We start from the raw sequence: 6,017 nt of genomic DNA on the forward strand, positions 1-6,017 counted from the left end.
CCCTCTCGCCTTCTTGTGGTCTTTGTGTGTGGTTTCTATAAAATTTACAATAAACTATCAAGTGGTTTAAACCTGTGTAGCTCTTAAAAAAGTGCATTCCAGTGAATAAATACTAATGTCAAAAAGAGAGTGAGCAATGCTAATTTAAAAAAAATTGTAGAATTGTAATTGTAGTATTATATTAATAAATTAATAATAATAAGAATGACAGCTATAGGAAAAATACCACATCTTCTGGTAAATGAGATAATCCAACTAATAATGAAAAGTAAGAAACAGTGTTGGAGAGATCCCTGACTAGCATGTAATAATAATAATAAGAATAATACATTTTATTTATATAGCACTTTTCTTAAAAATGTTACAAAGTGCTTTATAAATAGAAATAAAACCAGACAAGGCAGATAAAATGAGAATAAGGCCAAAGAACATGAGCAACGAGGAAATAAAGACAATAAAATGAATAAGAAAAAAATTAATAGGAATAAAAACTGTAAAAACAATACAAAAAACGTACATCAAACATTTCCAAAAGCTTTCACAAAGAGAAAAGTTTTAAGAAGTGATTTAAAAGAAGCTAGAGACTTAGTGTGTCTGAGTTCAGTAGGCAGAGAGTTCCATAGTGTGGGGATTCTAATATCAAAAGCCTTGTCACAAACTGAGACCTGGGGGTAACCAGCTAGGGCTCCATCCGCCTATCTCAATGGTCGAGAGGACACATACCAGGTCACTAAATCTGAGATATATGTAGGAGCAAGGCCATTTAAGGCCTTAAAAGTGAGCAATAATATTTTAAAATCTATTTAAAATGTAACAGGGAGCCACTGTAGGGAGTCAAGCGCACAGGGGTGGTGTGATCATGTCTCTTTGTCCCAGTAACGAGTCGAGCAGCAGTGTTTTGTACCAGCTGAAGATGGTGGAGGAAGCCCTGGCTGATGCCCGAATAAAGTGCGTTGCAGTAATGAAGCCGGGTGTAGATAAAAGCACGTACAACTTATACATATTACCCCAAGATTCCAAGCAGCCTGCTTAATTATTAATAGTATTTGACAGACTACCAAGATTAGCGCCAAAAGAGCTGATGAAATTTGGGGGACCAAACAGAATGACCTCAGACTTATCATCGTTAAATTTAAGAAAGTTTTGGGACACCCAGGATTTAATATCAGAGAGGCAGGTTGTGAGATTTATTAGGCTGCAAGGATCTGTGGGTTTTAATGGCATGTATATAACTGAGTGTCATTGGCATAAAAATGGTAATGCACATCATGATTTTGAATGACCTGCCCAAGAGGCAGCATGTGTATAGAGAACAGAAAGGGGCCAAGAAGTGGGCCTTGAGGGACACCACAACACCACTGATACCCAGAGCGACAGAAAAAGTTCTGTCAGAAAGATATGAGTGTAAGCTAAGAGCGGAGCACTTGATTCCTACCCAAGTCTCGTAAGACGTAAGAGGATACCGTGATCGACTGAACTAAAAAGAAGAACTAAAATCGAGCAGTCACCTCTGTCTGCAGTCAGCAGTCAGTCATTAGTAACCTTAAAATCAGACCATTGGCCTGATTTGTTCCCTGATCCAGGTGACTATGAGTCACCCCCGTAAGTAAACACAACATGCACTCTGAGTGTAAACATTTTAACAGACTCATAAAAATGATCTTGCAGTCGAAAATGTAGCGAAGACACTGATTGAGTGATATGAGAATTTGAGCACAAAATGTGCTAAACAGGAGGGAAATGTTAGAATAAAATGTATATAAGTTATCCCATTTATGTTCTTAGTGGCCTTTTCCTTCCACAGCAATGCAGTGTGTGTTATTAAACTTGTGTCTGTGAGAATTACAGGAATGGCACCCTGCTATCTCATGACTGGCAGGGCAGGCTGACACCGAACCAAGATAGTCTCACGGTTGCTCCCAAGGCCGCTCTCACGAGATAGAGCAGTCTCAACATACCTTGTTTTTTTATTAAGCATTATACACCTCCCCCACCCCTTAGAGAACTATGTAACAGGGAATCTCCTAAACTGAATAAAAGAGAGGAGGCTGCATAGATGCACTTCAGAGTGAGTAGGAGATGTAACTGAATGCATCTATGCTTACTCTCCTCGCGAGTAAAAACTTAAGTTAATGTAGTGCCTTTGTCTTTCTTTCCTTGTATATGATTTAAATGTTCTTGGTGTCTTGAACCTGACACTTAACAAGTGCTGTCTTGGTACTATGAAGTGCTCTATAAAATCAGACTGGAAACAGTTAAAAACACTATTATCATTCATAAAAAATATCAATTGAGATAGTATTACTTTCTCCAGAACCAGAAAGACAATTTGGAGATTGGTCTGTAGTTACTTAAGGACAGGAGGTACAAATTCGGTTTCTTAAGCAACAATGGCATGCTTAAAACATTCTGGAAAAAAAACAGAGGCCAAAGAATTGTTAAAAATTTGCAAAATAACAGGGCTAACAGTAGAAAATACCTCCTAGAGCAGCTTAGTGGGGATGATATATAGGATGCAGGAGGAGTTCATAAGGGAGACTCTGCTCTCTAACACTGAAACTAATGGGTTGAAACTGGGTAAAAGCGACAAAATTAACATGGGGAATGACCTGATATTCTCCACCTTATTTGCAAAATTAGCTAAATTTTTTTCGAATGGCTCAACATCAGGTTCAGGGAAAGGGAAAGAGGTGAAGGAATCACTAATAACAGTCAGTTTAAAAAAAACTTGTGGTTATTTCTAGATATAACTTCAGAAAAGTAAGTAATTTTGCATCCTTAACTGCTTTCTGATAAATTAACATTTGGTTTTTAAGGGTGGTATGTGTTATTTCAGATTTGTTGACCTTCCATTGTCGTTCAAATTTTCTACAGAGTCTTGTAGGGCTCGAGTGTGATCGTTCAGCCAGTGGAGGTTATTCGATTTTTGGTGCAATCTGGTCAAGGATGGATAGGCACTAATCGTTTTCAAATTTAACAGTGCATCTGGATTGAGAGGAGATATAGTGGAATGAAAGGATGAAGAATTAAAAGCATCACAGAATTTACCTTCACCGTCAGCATTGAGTGTGTTGTAGGGTTGGGACTAGGATTAGGGAGCTGTAGTAGAACTTTACAAACAACAGCTTTATGGTGCGTTATAGGCGTATCTACCAAATCAAGACACTTGAGAGAGAAACCAGATAAGAGTACCAGGTCTAAGGTGTGATCTTTAGAATATGTGGCCCCTTTTACAGATTGAATGAGGATGAAAGAGTCTATAAGATCTAAAAAATGAGAGGTTTGGGAATGGGATGGACAACATACATGAATATTAAATTCACCATGAATAAGCACCCTGTCATATTTAGGCGTGAGAATGGATAAAAGCTCAGAAGACTCGTAATGACTTAGAGAGCCCATAAATTAAGAGTACATTGCAGAGTAAGGGGGGAGGGCCTGTGACTAAGAAATGTAAAACTTTAAAAGGAAATAAAATTGCCAAAAGTAACAGGATGGCACATAAGACCAGCTAGACCTCTCAGTAATCATAAAAAAGTCCAGATCATTAGAAATAATAAAATCATTAATGATAAAAGATCAAAATTGTTTGGTGTCAGCGCAGAGAGAAAATAAATGGGTATACAGCAAATAGGACGTAAGTTGTTGTTATTTCCACCTCTAGATACAGTATGCCGCGTGGATCCAGACTGACGACACTGGAGTGCTAAAAGCCTGTGCCCCCCAGCTATGTGGAGTCCTTCAACATGTCTTCAACCTGAGCCTGAGGGTCCCTGTTCTGTGGAAGACATCTTGCCTTGTTCCTGGGCCAAAGACTCTGTGTCCCAGTGGCTCCAAGGACTACAGACCGGTGGCACTAACCTCCCACATAATGTAGACCCTGGGGAGACTGGTGCTGGAACAGCTACGGCCCATTGTCAGACCCCTCCTGGACCCCCTTCAGTTCGCCTACCAGCCCCGGCTGGGAGTTGAGGACGCCATCATCTTCCTGCTGAACTGCATCTACACCCACCTAGACGGACCACACCATGAGACAACGATCCCCACCACAGCCCTGTACTCCGTCTCATCACCACCGCTGATACTTCCCGCTTCAAGGTGGCAGGACTCTGTGGTGTAGATGGTGAAGAGGAAGGGAGAGACAGTGTTGCAGGCGCACATGCTGTGGTCTGCCAGTTAGGTAGTCAAGAATCCAGGACTCAAGGGGGGGCATCCACCTGCATCGCTGCCAGCTTCTCACCCAGCAGGGCTGGCTGGATGGTGTTGAAAGCACTGGAGAAGTCAAAAAACATGATCCTCACCGTGCTTTCCGGCTTGTCCAGGTGGGTGTAGATGCAGTTCAGCAGGAAAATGATGGCATCCTCAACTCCCAGCTGGGGCTGGTAGGCGAACTGAAGGGGGTCCAGGAGGGGTCTTCATTATGTGGGAGCTCAGTGCCACCGGTCTGTCGTCCTTGGAGCCACTGGGACGTGGCGTCTTCGGCACAGGAACGAGGCAAGATGTCTTCCACAGAACAGGGACTCTTTGAACAACTGACAATGAAAACCATCAGTTTAACCCTGCCTGTACTGGCAAGTATTTATTCATTTTACTGCCATCTCCAAACGCCTACTATTTTTTATTACATTCATTTTCATTTGTTTAAAATTTGTCATTACCAAAAACTAAAAAAAAGGTATTAAATAGGCTGCTGAAAATGTCTGGCCCATCTACATTTCCTGGTTTTAAAATCTGGCCCAATTTGTAGTTGAATAACCCTGGAGGTCTGCGGCGAAGACCAAGGCTGGGAGCCCCAATGGAGGTCTGCGGCGAAGACCAAGGCTGGGGGCCGGCGACGGGACATCAGGACTGGGGCGGCGACGGGACATCAGGACGGGGGGCCGGCGACGGGACATAAATATCATCCAAATATCCAAATAAAGCTCGGCACCCTTGCCGTTTTGGCAATGTCTCGCTTGCTGATGAGGCCTTTGTTAACTGTATCAATACACAAACTGATATTTTCTTGTCCATAAATGATACGCCAGATGTTAGCAAATCCATACTCTGGGAATCCCTTAAGGCTTTTCTGCCTGTAGTGATTATTTCATACACCTCTTAGGGGGGGAGGTCAACTCTGCAGACAGTGTTGGAATTGATGACCACCCGCTATACAGAATAGCTTCTTCTTCATTCTCGCTCTAGCCTGTATGAACATTCAGATAAGGTGGGCAAGTTTCTCTCCCAACAGATTAGACAGTCCATGGCCTCCGTCAGCTGCAGCAGAAGTTGACATTAGCCAGCCAGGAAAGGCAGCGGTGTTCACTCCAGCATGGATTAAAAAACCCACAGTTCTGTGCTGGGCACAAACGCATTGGAAAAATTTAGAAGCAATGTATAAGAATACTAACTGTTGTTTATCGTAGAAAAGGTTTCAGTCGTAGTCATCTGGACACTGTTTTCAGAATCAAGACGTTTCGGCTCCCATCCGGAAGTCATTCTCAATTGTGAAAAAATGGGACTGGAACTAGAAATTTAAGCTACTCTGTGTATCATAAGCCCTGCCCTCAGGAAGGAATCTGCCTGAGTATCTGTTAATAGCTAGTTTCACCTGAAACTGACCTAATAGTTTCAAGATAGCCCAGTAATCAGTAATCAGGCCTATTGTTTTCTGGCTGCATCTACCTCATCACTGTTAAGTACCTGATTAGCATGTGATTGGCGTGACCAAGGTGATAATACACTGTGATAGACTTTGGGCAGATTGAATCTCAGACCACCATTTCTGTTCAAAGAGGGGTTCTCTTTTCTACGATAGAACACTCCTGGATGAATGAGGGACTACACTGTCTAACTGTTGTTTATGTTGACCTAACCTTAGCAGATGTGTTTTTTGTTGGAAATCCGATCATGACGGGTTGTTGTATGTGGGTTTTGGCAGGCAGCTGCTGTGCCCTCTTCCCGGCACTGCGCAGTGGCACTGAACCTTTTAATGGTATGGCGTACCAGACTGCACCGGCCTACTTTCACCCCTGCTA

This window comes from Siniperca chuatsi, linkage group LG21 (assembly GCF_020085105.1).
Source record: "Siniperca chuatsi isolate FFG_IHB_CAS linkage group LG21, ASM2008510v1, whole genome shotgun sequence".
Classification (NCBI taxonomy): Eukaryota; Metazoa; Chordata; class Actinopteri; order Centrarchiformes; family Sinipercidae; genus Siniperca; species Siniperca chuatsi.